The following is a 17,154-nucleotide window of genomic DNA, read 5'->3' as shown; positions in this document are numbered from 1 at the left end:
ATCGAGGCTCGTATTTAATGTTTACGTGTATGCCATGCAGGAAACTAAGTGAGGCATCTCCATCACCTTCCTGACCAGGTATAGGTCAGGTGGCACGCCCTTGCACCAGCATCGGACGTGCGTGCCGAAGTCTTTGCGGGCCGTCGCTCGGAGGGACCAGGGCCAGCCGCAGTCCTGGGAGCCTCCCGGCTCTCCTGTGTTGCCCGTCGCTGCTCGCCGGTGGGTTTCTGACGGCAACACATTCTGGCACGCCCGGTGGGACAGTCTTCGACATCAACCACATCGCCATCTACATCTGAGATGGCGGACGGCACTCCAGTCACGTACGAGGATCTGACCGAGGAGCTCAAGAAGAAGTATGACGAGGTCAAAGCAATCCTCGAAGCCGACCTCATCGGCTCTTTTCACAGAACCCGCTCAGATGGCATCAGGTGGAAAGGGTTCTCACCTGAAGGCGCGCTCGATGGAGTGGACCTGTCCGCCCCGTCAGAAGAACGCACCAGGTCCCTGCGTCAGGAGATTAACTACATGGTAGCTCACTCGCTGCACCGCCATTCTGAGAGCCTGGTGAACACTTTGGAGCTTGTCGCTCTTCGGGTGATCCAGGAAATCATGAGGCATCAGTACTCTCCGTCAGGACCAGCTCTCGGGACTTACCAAGGAGAGATGCCACTCCAGTCCTGTCCACCGCTGCCATTCACGTTGGCAGCACCAGAAGTGCCGAATTCACCGGCATACGTCATCTACAAGATCGGTGGTGACCCTAGCGACTACCAGTTCTTGCATGAGGCGCCTAAGGAGATCCCTCACGGTTACATGTGCACATACGTGCTGCATCGCAAAGAATCGGGCGCTCACAAACCAGACTGCAACAGCAGGGACTTCTGGAAAAGCAGGAGGAACTTCAGCGACAGATCTTGAGAAGCAGACGTGGCTAGCTAAGTATGCCACTCCGACAAACCTCCAGAGCTCAGCTCCCGCAGTTGGCTCAGAGATGGAAAAGCAAGCATGGCTGGCTAAGTACGCCACTCCGGCGAATCTTCAGAGCTCGACTCCTGCAGCCAGCACCGCGGATCAAATCAGTACGATCATGAGAGACCAGTTCGGCATGGTGCCGAAAAGGAGGACAATCGGCTATTCCAAGCCGTACCCCAACGAGTACGAGTTGATCCCGCTACCACCCAAATATCGGCTCCCTGATTTCTCCAAGTTTAATGGATCAGATGGTTCCAGCTCCATCGAGCATGTGAGCCGATAGTTGGCACAGCTGGGCACGATCTCAGCGGCAGATGAACTGCGTGTGAGGTTCTTCGCACAGTCCCTCACGGGATCGGCTTTCGGGTGGTACACATCGCTGCCACCAGACTCAATCCGGACGTGGAAGCAGTTGGAAGAGCAGTTCCACATGCAGTATCACTCAGAGGCTTCCGAGGCCGGCATTGCCGATCTAGCACAAGTACGTCAGAAGCGTGGAGAAACTGTGGCAGAATACGTCCAGCGCTTCAGACTTGTTAGGAACCGATGTTATTCGGCTCGTGTGACTGAAAAAGAAGCAGTCGAGTTGGCAGTGGTGGGCCTTGCATCACCAATCAAGGATATGGCCTCCCAAGCAGACTACCCTTCACTGGCGCACATGGTTCAGAAACTGTCGTTATATGAACAGCGCCACCCAGACTTGTACCAGGACAAATTCAAGCGTGTGGTAGTCCTGGTTGAGGCAGATGAAGACGAAGGCTCTGCGGGAGATCAAGAGGTAGCAGTGGCTGAATGGACTCGGGGGGCAACCCCCGTGTCCTGCAAATGGGTCAAGCCACCAGGTCCGCCCAGAGGGTTTGATTTCGACGTAACTAAAACTGAGAAATTTTTTGACCTCTTACTTAAGGAGAAGCAGTTGAAGTTACCCGAAGGCCTCAAAATCCCCACGGTACAGGAGCTGAACGGAAAGCCATACTGCAAATGGCATAACTCGTTCTCCCATACCACCAACGACTGCAGGGTGTGGTGTCAGCAGATCCAAATGGCGATAGAACAAGGACGTCTAATTTTCAACCAGTACGCCATGAAAGTCTACACTCACCCCTTCCCCGCCATTAACATGGTGGAGTGCACTTACCCTGGAGGGTGCCAGCCAGGATTCTCGTTCAACATCAACATGGTAGGACCTGGACACCACTCTGGTAAGGACGGAGACGAGGGCAGCTGCTCTCGTAGCAAGGACACAGAGGAAGCCGCTCCACGCGATCGGCTCCGTCACGATGGCAAGTGCTACATCACAGAGGGAGAAGTGAGGAATGTGAGATATCAGCGACCTCTCTCTGATCACCTCCTCAACAAGTATGTGAGTCAATATGACCAATGCCGACGACCCAACGATGATGGTGAAAGAGATCGTCTGGCTAGGGACGCCATGAGGCATCGTCGGCATGATCGCGATGAGGAGGAGTATGAGCGCCGTGCCAAGGAAAAGTCAAGGGAGCAAGACGACGAAGATAGGCACTGGGACTGTCCCTTCTTCCGACACTACTGGGATTCAGGAATGAGCCGATTGCCCACAATCGGCAATTGCCCAGAATGTAAACAGAAGAAGAAGAAGGAGGCAGCTAACGTGTCCGTGTTCCAACGTCTAGGGCCTCTCCCACCTCGGAACAAGCACGCTGAGTCCCCTCGGGTGGAAGATCTCGAGGATTTCGAAGATGATGAAGAAGAAGAAGATAGGTACCACCGGCCAAGGTGGTGCCCTGATGGACTCAGCCGTTCCCAGAAGCGTAGGGTTCAGAGACTGCGTGGCTTGGAGGAAGCCGAAAGGTTATACCTGCACACGCTAAGGAAGGCGCGGCCTGATCTGGCCGCGAAAATTCAACGAACCCTGGATGAAGAGGGTCGACCACAAAAAATGGAGTGGCGCCCCAAGCAAAGGAAAGCCGATGATGAAACATCGGCTGGCACAAACATGGTGTTCATCCTTCCGACGGAGTTTAGTGCTCCAGGATTAGACGAAGCACCTGTGGCACAACTTGACTGCGGCCCACGGCCAGTTATCTTTGAGAAGCCATGAGAAAGAAGCTACAGACATCTGAAGGCCCTGTACTTGCGAGGTTATATCGATGGGAGGCCTGTCAACAAGATGCTGGTAGACACCGGAGCGGCAGTCAACATTATGCCATACTCCATGCTACGTCGCTTGGGACGCTCCAGCTCGGATCTGATCAAGACCAACGTGACATTGAGTGATTTCAACGGCCAAGCGTCTGACGCACAAGGTGCTCTGAACGTGGATCTGACCGTAGGAAGGAAAACCATCCCTACGACGTTCTTTATTGTCGATAGCAAGAGCACCTATGCTGTCCTGCTGGGAAGAGATTGGATCCACGCCAACTGTTGCATTCCCTCCACGATGCACCAATGCGTAATACAGTGGGATGGAGATGAGGTAGAGGTCGTCCAGGCCAATGACTCAGCCGAGATTTCAACGGCTGGCATGAACGCTTGGGAAACAGCAGGCCAAGAGCCACTCTCAGGCATCAATTTGGACGACTGCGAGCGCATCGACATGACGAAGAACGGGGTTAGGCTGGTCTTATCCACCGGCCTGACCGTGTAGCAAGAACAAACCTATGGACAAATGTGGCGAGGCCGATCCTTGGGATCGGCCCCAAAGATCTATGGAGGAACATTGCAAAACCTTCATTGAGCGATCCGATCAACGTGGAGGCCGATTCCAGCAATCGGCCAAAATTATCCTCACCACGCTTGCTGCCTGTGTTCAACGTCGATCTAATGGGCAGCGGTTTTACGTCGGCTGATGAGCTGGAAAAAATCAACATTGGTCCTACCGGAGCCGACGTGCAAATACAGTGCCTTGGCTAACTACAGAGCCGATATCTGCAGTCACCTGACAGATTCGGCTCGGGGGGCACCTAATCAGATGAACATGTGCGATACATGTGCGGTGAAATATTGGGGGCTGATAAAAAATTGGCCAGTAAAAAAAATTCTCATGGTATACAGCCGATGCACGGACATCGACTTCAGAGCTAAGAAACAAAGCCGATGTACAGCCATCGACTCTAGTACAATTACACAGGATCTACCTGCTGCGTGTTCAAGACACGGATTTTTCACCAAAGCCCAGTTCAGCTGTGAGGCCTTCTGCTTCCTCGAGGGGGTGAACAATGAGAGCTGTCTCAGCTGCAAGGAGCCGATTTCGGTGCCCGAACCTTCCCTTCGAGGACTTCCAACCCTTTGCGCCAGTTCAGCAGTACTGTCAGAAGCATCAGTTTTGGCATGCAAGGCAGCCTCTTTCTCATTAAGTTGTTGGTGTTTCGTCTACAACATCGGCTTTCAGCGGAAGAAAGGTGATCAATGGGAGCAAGTTTGGCTGACTCTGCATGGTGGCTGTCTCAGATTACCTGAGCTCAAAGCCCTTTGTTTGATCTGTGCATCCTCACCACTAGTCTCGCCTTGACTGAGGCTCGGGGGGCAGCTGGCCTGGTAGATGCTCTGTTTTTAGAAGCCGATTGGAGTGTCATCGGCTGACCCTGCATCATAACCTTCTTCGAAAGCGGTGAGTTGTTGCAGTGGAAGACTACTAGAGCTGCTGAAAGGGAAGCCGCCATCATCTACAGAGTCAGAACCGTCTCTGTTGCTGCGAAAAGATAGAGCAAGGCGCTATGTTCGGACAGTAAGGGGCAGTTAAGGATCACCTTCAGGCTGGGAACCATAGCGTGGGCTTTGGATGGTGCTGCCCATGGATGCATTGCAGTTGCGAACCTGCGCGATTGACATCTGAGGTTCGTATGGCCGTGGGTTGGATCTGTTCAAGTGGCGTTTGGGGAATTGGGGTTTGCCCTTGCGGATAGGCCACAGATTACCATTTGGATAAACAATAGAGTTGGCTCTGCTCGCGTTTTCATGGCAAGGACCGGTGCGCTGCCGTCGGCTCGTAATTTGTTGACTTATTTTAGCAATCGGTAAATTTGGTGAAAGGACAGAATCAGCTGAGAAGTTCTTCTTCATAATAAGAGGGGTTTTTTACAAAAGAGGAGCCGATTGCTCAAGAAAGGGAAAACAAAAGAAGAGCCGATTGCTCAGGGGCTACTAGTCCTACTTTACTAGTCCTCGCTGGCCTCGTCGGCGGCATCGCTGCCGTCGGCGCTGCTTCCGGAGAGTTCCTCGTCGCTGCTACCCTAGCCCTCGGCCGGAGCCTCTTCTTCCTCGTCATCATCATCGTCCTCGCTGTCCGCCCAAGCGCGGAATCGCTTTGCCGGCGGGTACCCAGCGGAGGAGGAGGAATCATCCTCCTCCTTTTCCTCTTCTTCCTCTACTTCTTCTTCTTCCTCCTTCCCGTCGGAGGAGGTGGGTTTCACCCAGGGGTGGAGATCGTCTTCGCTTTCGCTCTTCAGCTCCCCTTCGATGAGGAACTTGAGGTCATCTTCCCCATCGGTCAGAGGTAGGTCACCATCTGACCCGTCGAGTGCTTCGGGTGGGCCGTCTGGCACATGATCAAAGTTCCATTCCTGCTCGCTCGAGGAGGAAGACTGGAGGGAGAGGCCTGAGGAGATAGAGGAAGAGGATGACATTGCTGCAGGGGAAGAGGGTTTTTTAGGTGCCGATGGCCAGAGCAGAGCAAGGGGATAAAGTGGCGAATCGGTCGGCACAGTTAAATAAGGGAGAGCCTAGTGGAGATTTAATGCCATTGCAGTTTCCGAGGAAGTGATGCTAAAGGTATCAAATCTTGCAGAGAAGTTGAGAAGGCAAGACATTATGATGAAGGAGGCTGCGACAGTTCTGCTCTGCCACGACATGACCCGATGAAGAAAGTAGAGTGATTTTGGAATTATCAATTCCAAAATCAGGGGGGCATGTGTTATCACCAGAATTTGACTGAATCAGAGGTGGGCCGCGATCAAGATGGGCTTGAAGAATATACATGGAAGAATATACGTGAATCGGCCTTATATGCAAAGCTTGGGCTAGTTGGCCCGTGTATCTGTAATATAGTAGGATACGTATCGATTAGATAGAGTTTGGCTCATGCACGGTTAGGATTATTCCCACGTTAGAAAGTCTACGGACTATAAATATGTATCTAGGGTTTATGAAATAAACAACAATCATGTTCACCACAAACCAATCTAGGCGCATCGCCAACTCCCTTGTCTCGAGGGTTTTCTTCCGGGTAAGCATCATGCTGCCTAGATCGCATCTTGCGATCTAGGCAGTACAAGTTTATTCGTTATCCATGCGTTGCTCGTACTGAAGCCTTTTTGATGGCGAGCAACGTAGTTATCTTAGATGTTTTAGGGTTAGCATTGTTCTTCGTATCATATGCTGTCGTAGTGCAACCCTTAGACATCTAGCCGCCCTTACACCTATCTTAGGTGTAGGGGCGGCACCCCGCTTGATCGTTGTTTAGTAGATCCGATCCGTTATGATTGCTCCTTGTTCTTCAAGGATTAGTTTAATATCTGCATAGTTAGGCCTTACAAAGGGTTGAAGGATCCAGTGGAGCGTAGGGTGTAGTTTGCTAGCCCTAGACAGGATGTTCCGGGGATCAACTTCGTGTTGGTTTTTAGGCCTTGTCTAGGATTGGCTTACTATCACCGTGCGTGGCCGCGAGGCTCAATCACGAGTAGGATGTTCCGATTATGCGGTGAAAACCCTAAATCGTAGTAGATCGCTTTAGCTTTATTCTGATCAAGCAGCACCACCATATATTCGTACACCTCGTACGAATCATGGGTTGATCGGCTCTTTGAGCCGATCTACAGGACAACCTGAGAGCCGATCGAGGCTCGTATTTAATGTTTACGTGTATGCCATGCAGAAAACTAAGCGAGGCATCTCCATCACCTTCCTGACCAGGTATAGGTCAGGTGGCACGCCCTTGCACCAGCATCGGACGTGCGTGCCGAAGTCTTTGCGGGCCGTCGCTCGGAGGGACCAGGGTCAGCCGCAGTCCTGGGAGCCTCCCGGCTCTCCTGTGTTGCCCGTCGCTGCTCGCCGGTGGGTTTCTGACCGCAACACAGGTTTGCAGCATTGAAAAACCTTGCGTGCCAGTCAACATCACTTCCCGGAAAGGTTTAAGCATTTCGAGGCCGTGACTGCTCTCCCTTCCTCTTCTCCTTCCGTGTGATCCCTCTTCCACCTTTTATCCTTTGGAACATTTGCAAAAAATTGTCCGTGACTTGTGCTCACTGAAGTGTGGGACCTCACGCATGGAAACCACACGTAAGTGACAGACCTGTTGGTGTAATAATTCGGGTGATCATTATACTGTATTAGAACTCCGTACAATGTTTCGTATGGATTCAAGGGTAGGAAAGCCAAGTTAACTCATTTACATGACATTATTTTTTCCATGATGCCAAGTTAACTCATCTAACACTTGGTACATTTTGGTTATATATTCAAAATTTTACTTGAAACTTGTTGGTCATGCCATTTTACTACTCGCCTAACACTTTTTCCGCGCGTGAAGGGATGGTCGAACCCCAAAAAACTTGCAAATACGAGCTAAATTTGTGGGACCCCAAAAAACTTGCAAATACGAGCGCTTCATCCAAAATAAACACACTCGTCTCCCCTACCACCCCCCCATGATTTTGACCTAAATTTGAAATCAAGCCAAAGGTGGTTATATTTGTGACATATTTTATTATAATAAAATATGTCACAAATATGGCCATATATAACTATATATATTATTCGGCTTGAAACCCATGAATCTTCATACACGATAGTCCATTTTGTGAAGAAATTTTGTTTTTTATTACCCTATCATAGGTTTCTTATTTTCCCTGACAACTAGTACACCTATATATCTATACCTAATAATAAAAGCAAAAGGGTTTCTCCCTCGGTCGTTCGTCCAACTTAAAACTGCCCTCAAAGTTGTACAAAATTACCCACCACTGTCACCTGGTAAGTGAAAAAACGTTTCAATCTTTTTCCTAGGTTCATCATCACGTTTCCCTCCTTCGATCCGTCCAAGCTTCGTACGTGCTTCCGGCTCCGTCCCCGAACCGAATCCATGAGCCACACGCCACACGCCATGGCCGCGTCCTCATATAGCCAGGAAACGAACAACCCCTCCTCTACAATCTTCAATCTTCAAATTATATCCAGCCATCGTAACACGATCAGCGCTAGCAAGCCAAAAATCGATTGACTTTTGTGATGGGATCTGAGCGAGAGAAAGTTCGTGGAGGCGTAACTTCCATGTGGAGAAGCTCTGGGGGGCTGCGATGGTGGCGCCACCGAGGGCTTGCCGATTGCCGTTGACGGGCTCTCCGGTGTAGCGTTTGACAATATTGGGCGCACAGAGCCGGGACCAGTGATGCTGCTCGATAGGAAGTTCTGGATTGCACGACACCCCTAGGTTCCGAGGCAGGTCGTGTTTTGTTCGTTTGTTGCGTGGCAGTCGATCGATTGGCTCATGGGTGGTGGGCGTCTCAGGAGGGTGCTGCTCAAGGTCCATGGTGGAATTGGCCCAAGATGAGGAGTTGAGGACAAGCATGCATGGCTGGGTGCGAGGCGTACGTGCATCCAGAGCGAGGCAGTGTAAGCTGGTCACGGCCGGCCGGCCTTGGTGCCGCCGAGGCCTTGAAAATTGCAGGCGATGCGGAGAGCAGTGAGCATCTCGGCATCGGCAACATAAGCAAGGAGGCCTAGCAAATACGAATCTCTGAGGCGGTGATACTGCTGACGCTTCCGGCGAGGCGGCGACGTGCTCCGAGAGTTCAAGTTCTGGGTGCAGCACCTGCGTATGGTATGCCAAGTCAGGCCGGTGGACTCGGCCCGCCAAGAAAGACTGGATACCGCCATCTGGTACCGGTGCCTCGAGCCGGCGAAGCACGCATGCCAGGCGCTGTGGTGCGATGTACCATTGCGGCTTGGCTCTACTCGGCGCTTCAGTCTCTCCGCAGCCGATCGGGGCATAGAGGATTGAGCGTTTTACGGAGTATATATGCCGGTAATGCCAGTTTGTGCAGATTAAAGCTCCAATCGATTATGTATACTCTGAAGATGAGGGGTGTATAAAGTGTCATACCCTCACTAATGTGCTCTTGGCCTGTTGATTTGTTTATTACTAGGTCTGGTGTTTCCCATTGATGAGTGAATCAGGGTATGTGATCTGAAAACTATGGCGCTAAGATGTGGAATAAAGATTAAGGCTACCACTTTATATAATACTCAAAATAAAGCTTGTTGCTGAAATTATCTTCTAGCTAAAGCTGAATATAAGACCGACACGTTCTAGGAAGACACAATCTGCTAGAACTAAGGTCTCGGATGAATTTAGAAGGTAAAAAAAGGGTTTGACTTTTGTCAGTTCTGATGTTTCTTCTCGTGTGGTGTTGATTATCTACTTCGATTGTCGTATAGGTAACCTTTCTTATTTATCTCTTTTACACATTTACTTGAATGAAACGGTCCTGAACTTTTTTGCAGTATGGTTGATCCAAGTTTCTGAATAAAAAAGGTATGGATATTTCAATATGGGAAAAAGGTACGGATGTAAATCCCCCTTATATGAATTGTCACTCAATTTTCTTAAATTCGTAAATCCCCATTGGTTTTAAGTTCTTAAATTGTTGGCTTTAAGAATACTTTTCATTTGTCATTGTATTATTAATGGCAACATCATTCAATCATATTTATTGATTGTGTGTCATAAAGTGAATCGAGATTTCAGTTGTATTTCTTGCGAGTGTTGCAAAAAATTGGTAGATTAGAAGAACAACAGGGACAAAAGAAGAATTGGCTTGCACATGAGGAGTGAGGAAGTTCAAGAGAAGGAGATGTGAGGTGGTGCTAGCGAGAGAAAAATTGGGACGGAGCCCCGTAGCACAAACGGGGGAGGAATGTGCACAGATGGAAGGCGGGGGAGGCTACACATGGGTGGATGGTGTGGTGCATTGTTGAAACAATCTCTGGGGTTGGTAGGAGAAAGAAGCGAATGAGTTAAGGGGATTTTCTTTAAGTACGGGGACGTTCGATCGGAAGACATTAATATTGTTTTTTTAATCAATTTTCTAAATAGCTATACAGTTAATAAAAATGTAACCGTAGCAACGCACGGGCAAATTTACTATTTTCTATAAACTGAATCGTTATGAGGGAGTGAAAACTTGTTACAGTTTTTTTTAAATAATTAATTTAGAGTATGGCACCGTTGGACATACGTAATAATTTATTTATTGTTTGCAATCGATCTTCAGTGATTCGTGGTAGAGCATACTGGTATATAAAAGCTATGTAAATTACTCTGGATTTTCTATCATCAGTTCCGAATCTCTAGGGAGAAAATGGGTACAAATAGTAGTGGTAGAACAAATATATTTGAAAAATATGCTGAATCAATACAGCAACCATTTTCTATGCCATTTTACAGATGAAAAAGGTGCAAAAACATGGGAAGTTACAGAGTTTCACAAAGCTTATATCCTATCAATGGGATCATCATCATTTGAGGTAAGGTATTTATACACTCACAATATGACATTCTCATAGACCATATGATTGCCATTTGAAATACAAGAAACATATATAGGATTGAGAATCCCAACTGAAGTAGGGCTTCTTATAATATATATTTATACAAGATATGATGATACGAGAATTATTCTTATGCTATCAGGATATCTATACCTAATAATAAAAGCAAAAGTGTTTCCGTGGTTTGGTTTGGTTTGGTCGTCGCAAAATCACAGCCATCCGGTTGTAAAATCGTGTCCGTCCGTCTCCTTACCTTGCGTGACCGCCCGCACCCGGTACAGAAATCTAGCTTCGCGACGTGGGACGAAACCTCACGAACCTAACTCACGATTAGATGGTAGGTCTACCCTCCCGCGTTAGAATTTGTTTTCAATACGATCTAAATCAAGCGCATATGGGCCCAGCTCCCTTCGCATCAGCGTATTCCATACTGACTCCGGTCAGACCACGCGTCCATGGAGAGCCCGTCATGGAATCCTCCACTCCTACAAACAGTTTGATGCTATAAAAAAGACTTCAACCCTGGCCCAAACACATATAATATAAGGTTCTGCTGCTCGACATCGTTTCGTTCGTGCTCAAGATCGCCCCGACTTCCTAGATATCGGTCCTCACGTGATTATCGCCGCATCTGGCGCAGCCGAGATGGCGAACTGCCGTAGAGAAGTCATGGCTGGCAATGGGAGCCCCGATCTGAGCCTGGACGACCTGAATTTGATGCTCGCCATATCGCCAATTGAGCAGCCATGTACATGTTTGTGCTCTTGATGGCCGGCCGCAGCGATGTGCACAACAAGCGGTTGGACAGGGTAGTGCCGCCGGAGTGCGCGCCGAGATGAGCTGCATTCTGCGTCGTGCGGTGCGGGTGCTACTCGAGGGCTCGAGGCTATGACGAAAGCAAAAGAATCTGTTAGACTTGAAATTCTCAAGCAGATTTCCTTTTTTATAGAAAAAATCCGTTGGAATTTTTTTCTCCCCGTTGCCTACATCAGTTTGATTGGTGTGTGAAGAAACTTGGGGATAACTCCTGGTAGTTTGGTATACCTTCGGTTGGAGATCAGTAGTGGAGACCTATAACCTGTATGTAATCTGCGATGATGTGACAATTCCCAGTTGACCTGGATCGCTCTAACTTCTCTGTATGCTGCTGCTTTGGCGATGGTGATACTGTCAATGAGGAATACGTGTCTTGAGCGATCATCTGCTGCACTGCTTTTGGCATCTTATGTTGCTTGGTTGTTTGTGTGTTGTCCTCAATCAGCTACGTTCTTTTCTTTTATATATTTGATGAATAGATATGATCTCTTGACATTTAGAATTTTAGGTACAGTTAATTTACTCACTTCAGACAGTACTAGAGTAAATTAGAAGCTAACTTGATGTTTGCTGCTTGTGGACCTGTGTTGAGTCTGTGATGGTTTGATTCATTTATTTATTAGCTTTTCTAGGTTAAAGCTGGTTGTATGGTGTTGTGCCTTGAGGTTTTTGTTTTTTGTATGTGGAGGATTTGGTTGGGATGGGAAAATGAGCGAGAGATGAAGGGCTAGCGGTGACAAAAGTGAGGGCGAGCAATGGCAATGCGCGTTGAATGTTTTGGTCACTGAATCGGCTGCTTCGATGCTGCTGCTGTTTTGCTCGTCTTATTTTGCTAGCTGATTTGCTGATGTTGTTCTTCTAGAGGTATCGAGCTCTCCAGAACTTGCTACTTTTTGCGCTGAATCTGTGGTTCAAAAAGATTATGCATAGAGAATTAGAGAATTGCAGACGGTGTTTGCATTTTGTTGTGCTGTTCTGAGTTAGAGAGATAAGAAAGAGAAAATCAAACAAATACGAGGCCTTTGAGCTACACCAATGTAGTACTTGAAATATGTAGATTTTCCTGTGCATATTTAACATATTTTTCACTGCAAGTTTTTTCTATTTGCCAATTTCACATTTTGGATTGTTTCGGTGGTTAAAAAAATATATCTTACTGATTTATGTTTCAGAATGTTAAATGATAATAGATTTTTTTATGTTATAATACTTTAGAAGAATCTTGTGAAAAGAATGCCGATCGTTCCTTCATTTTTCTGAGATAATGATAACTTTCCTCCAAAGTAAAAAAGAAAAACAATATGGAACGGTATAATATTATCTATACCTAATAATAAAAGCAGAAGTGTTTCCGTGGTTTGGTTTGGTTTGGTCGTCGCAAAATCGCAGCCATCCGGTTGTAAAATCGTGTCCGTCCGTCTCCTTACCTTGCGTGACCGCCCGCACCCGGTACAGAAATCTAGCTTCGCGACGTGGGATGAAACCTCACGAACCTAACTCACGATTAGATGGTAGGTCTACCCTCCCGCGTTAGAATTTGTTTTCAATACGATCTAAATCAAGAGCATATGGGCCCAGCTCCCTTCGCATCAGCGTATTCCATACTGACTCCGGTCAGACCACGCGTCCATGGAGAGCCCGTCATGGAATCCTCCAGTCCTACAAACAGTTTGATGCTATAAAAAAGACTTCAACCCTGGCCCAAACACATATAATATAAGGTTCTGCTGCTCGACATCGTTTCGTTCGTGCTCAAGATCGCCCCGACTTCCTAGATATCGGTCCTCACGTGATTCTCGCCGCATCTGGCGCAGCCAAGACGGCGAACTGCCATAGAGAAGTCATGGCTGGCAATGGGAGCCCCGATCTGAGCCTGGACGACCTGAATTTGATGCTCGCCATATCGCCAATTGAGCAGCCATGTACATGTTTGTGCTCTTGATGGCCGGCCGCAGCGATGTGCACAACAAGCGGTTGGACAGGGTAGTGCCGCCGGAGTGCGCGCCGAGATGCGCTGCATTCTGCATCGTGCGGTGCGCGTGCTACTCGAGGGCTCGAGGCTATGACGAAAGCAAAAGAATCTGTTAGACTTGAAATTCTCAAGCAGATTTCCTTTTTTATAGAAAAAATCCGTTGGAATTTTTTTCTCCCCGTTGCCTACATCAGTTTGATTGGTGTGTGAAGAAACTTGGGGATAACTCCTGGTAGTTTGGTATACCTTCGGTTGGAGATCAGTAGTGGAGAACTAAAACCTGTATGTAATCTGCGATGATGTGACAATTCCCAGTTGACCTGGATCGCTCTAACTTCTCTGTATGCTGCTGCTCTGGCGATGGTGATACTGTCAATGAGGAATACGTGTCTTGACCGATCATCTGCTGCACTGCTTTTGGCATCTTATGTTGCTTGGTTGTTTGTGTGTTGTCCTCAATCAGCTACGTTCTTTTCTTTTATATATTTGATGAATAGATATGATCTCTTGACATTTAGAATTTCAGGTACAGTTAATTTACTCACTTCAGACAGTACTAGAGTAAATTAGAAGCTAACTTGATGGTTGCTGCTTGTGGACCTGTGTTGAGTCTGTGATGGTTTGATTCATTTATTTATTAGCTTTTCCAGGTTAAAGCTGGTTGTATGGTGTTGTGCCTTGAGGTTTTTGTTTTTTTGTATGTGGAGGATTTGGTTGGGATGGGAAAATGAGCGAGAGAGGAAGGGCTAGCGGTGACAAAAGTGAGGGCGAGCAATGGCAATGCGCGTTGAATGTTTTGGTCACTGAATCGGCTGCTTCGATGCTGCTGCTGTTTTGCTCGTCTTATTTTGCTAGCTGATTTGCTGATGTTGTTCTTCTAGAGGTATTGAGCTCTCCAGAACTTGCTACTTTTTGCGCTGAATCTATGGTTCGAAAAGATTATGCATAGAGAATTAGAGAATTGCAGACGGTGTTTGCATTTTGTTGTGCTGTTCTGAGTTAGAGAGATAAGAAAGAGAAAATCAAACAAATACGAGGCCTTTGAGCTACACCAATGTAGTAGTTGTAATATGTAGATTTTCCTGTGCATATTTAACATATTTTTCACTGCAAGTTTTTTCTATTTGCCATTTTCACATTTTGGATTGTTTCAGTGGTTAAAAAAATATATCTTACTGATTTATGTTTCAGAATGTTAAATGATAATAGATTTTTTTATGTTATAATACTTTAGAAGAATCTTGTGAAAAGAATGCCGATCCTTCCTTCATTTTACCGAGATAATGATAATTTTCCTCCAAAGTAAAAAAGAAAAACAATATGGAACGGTATAATATTATCTATACCTAATAATAAAAGCAAAAGTGTTTCCGTGGTTTGGTTTGGTTTGGTCGTCGCAAAATGGCAGCCATCCGGTTGTAAAATCGTGTTCGTCCGTCTCCTTACCTTGCGTGACCGCCCGCACCCGGTACAGAAATCTAGCTTCGCGACGTGGGACGAAACCTCACGAACCTAACTCACGATTAGATGGTAGGTCTACCCTCCCGCGTTAGAATTTGTTTTCAATACGATCTAAATCAAGCGCATATGGGTCCAGCTCCCTTCGCATCAGCGTATTCCATACTGACTCCGGTCAGACCACGCGTCCATGGAGAGCCCGTCATGGAATCCTCCACTCCTACAAACAGTTTGATGCTATAAAAAAGACTTCAACCCTGGCCCAAACACATATAATATAAGGTTCTGCTGCTCGACATCATTTCGTTCGTGCTCAAGATCGCCCCGACTTCCTAGATATCGGTCCTCACGTGATTCTCGCCGCATCTGGCGCAGCCGAGACGGCGAACTGCCGTAGAGAAGTCATGGCTGGCAATGGGAGCGCCGATCTGAGCCTGGACGACCTGAATTTGATGCTCGCCATATCGCCAATTGAGCAGCCATGTACATGTTTGTGCTCTTGCTGGCCGGCCGCAGCGATATGCACAACAAGCGGTTGGACAGGGTAGTGCCACCGGAGTGCGCGCCGAGATGAGCTGCATTCTGCGTCGTGCGGTGCGGGTGCTACTCGAGGGCTCGAGGCTATGATGAAAGCAAAAGAATCTGTTAGACTTGAAATTCTCAAGCAGATTTCCTTTTTTATAGAAAAAATCTGTTGGAATTTTTTTCTCCCCGTTGCCTACATCAGTTTGATTGGTGTGTGAAGAAACTTGGGGATAACTCCTGGTAGTTTGGTATACCTTCGGTTGGAGATCAGTAGTGGAGACCTAAAACCTGTATGTAATCTGCGATGATGTGACAATTCCCAGTTGACCTGGATCGCTCTAACTTCTCTGTATGCTGCTGCTTTGGCGATGGTGATACTGTCAATGAGGAATACGTGTCTTGACCGATCATCTGCTGCACTGCTTTTGGCATCTTATGTTGCTTGGTTGTTTGTGTGTTGTCCTCAATCAGCTACGTTCTTTTCTTTTATATATTTGATGAATAGATATGATCTCTTGACATTTAGAATTTTAGGTACAGTTAATTTACTCACTTCAGACAGTACTAGAGTAAATTAGAAGCTAACTTGATGTTTGCTGCTTCTGGACCTGTGTTAAGTCTGTGATGGTTTGATTCATTTATTTATTAGCTTTTCCAGGTTAAAGCTGGTTGTATGGTGTTGTGCCTTGAGGTTTTTGTTTTTTGTATGTGGAGGATTTGGTTGGGATGGGAAAATGAGCGAGAGAGGAAGGGCTAGCGGTGACAAAAGTGAGGGCGAGCAATGGCAATGCGCGTTGAATGTTTTGGTCACTAAATCGGCTGCTTCGATGCTGCTGTTGTTTTGCTCGTCTTATTTTGCTAGCTGATTTGCTGATGTTGTTCTTCTAGAGGTATCGAGCTCTCCAGAACTTGCTACTTTTTGCGCTGAATCTGTGGTTCAAAAAGATTATGCATAGCGAATTCGAGAATTGCAGACGGTGTTTGCATTTTGTTGTGCTGTTCTGAGTTAGAGAGATAAGAAAGAGAAAATCAAACAAATACGAGGCCTTTGAGCTACACCAATGTAGTACTTGAAATATGTAGATTTTCCTGTGCATATTTAACATATTTTTCACTGCAAGTTTTTTCTATTTGCCATTTTCACATTTTGGATTGTTTCAGTGGTTAAAAAAATATATCTTACTGATTTATGTTTCAGAATGTTAAATGATAATAGATTTTTTTATGTTATAATACTTTAGAAGAATCATGTGAAAATAATGCCGATCGTTCCTTCATTTTACCGAGATAATGATAATTTTCCTCCAAAGTAAAAAAGAAAAACAATATGGAACGGTATGAGTAAGAACAAAGTGCCCCGAGTTCTTATTGATCTGAATTGTATAACCCGTTTTTCTTGATCTTCTTATTTAATTAGAGAATCGATTAATCAATTTTACTTTTCAGTGTCGTGACCATGAGGTGACAATCATCACGATTTGAAGGCACAAGTGAGGCATTTGCTGGCGGAGTATGAGCTTGTGGTCGGTGCTCACACACATCATAAGGTCACGGTCGTTGACCCTATACCGTCACCGGTGGTGCAACTATGCTCGGCATAAAAGGTATATACGTATATTTTCTCTCCCGTTGCAACGCACGGGCATGTTTCCTAGTGAGCACTCAATGCGGAAGGGTTTCATTTTTTGAGGTTTTCTTCATTTTCATTTTTTTATTTCAAAACCAGGTCAAAATGGTCGACATGATTATCCATTCAAAGGGGTTGAATATTTCAGTACTATCACTGGTTTATGTATATAGTAAGTAATATGAATCTAAAAATGATTTTGGGTGATTTCTATGACCAAGTTATAACACTCCTACATTTCAAATTTGAATTACTT

Source organism: Lolium perenne, chromosome 5 (genome assembly GCF_019359855.2).
Source record: "Lolium perenne isolate Kyuss_39 chromosome 5, Kyuss_2.0, whole genome shotgun sequence".
Classification (NCBI taxonomy): domain Eukaryota; kingdom Viridiplantae; phylum Streptophyta; class Magnoliopsida; order Poales; family Poaceae; genus Lolium; species Lolium perenne.
This window is presented reverse-complemented; position numbering follows the sequence as displayed.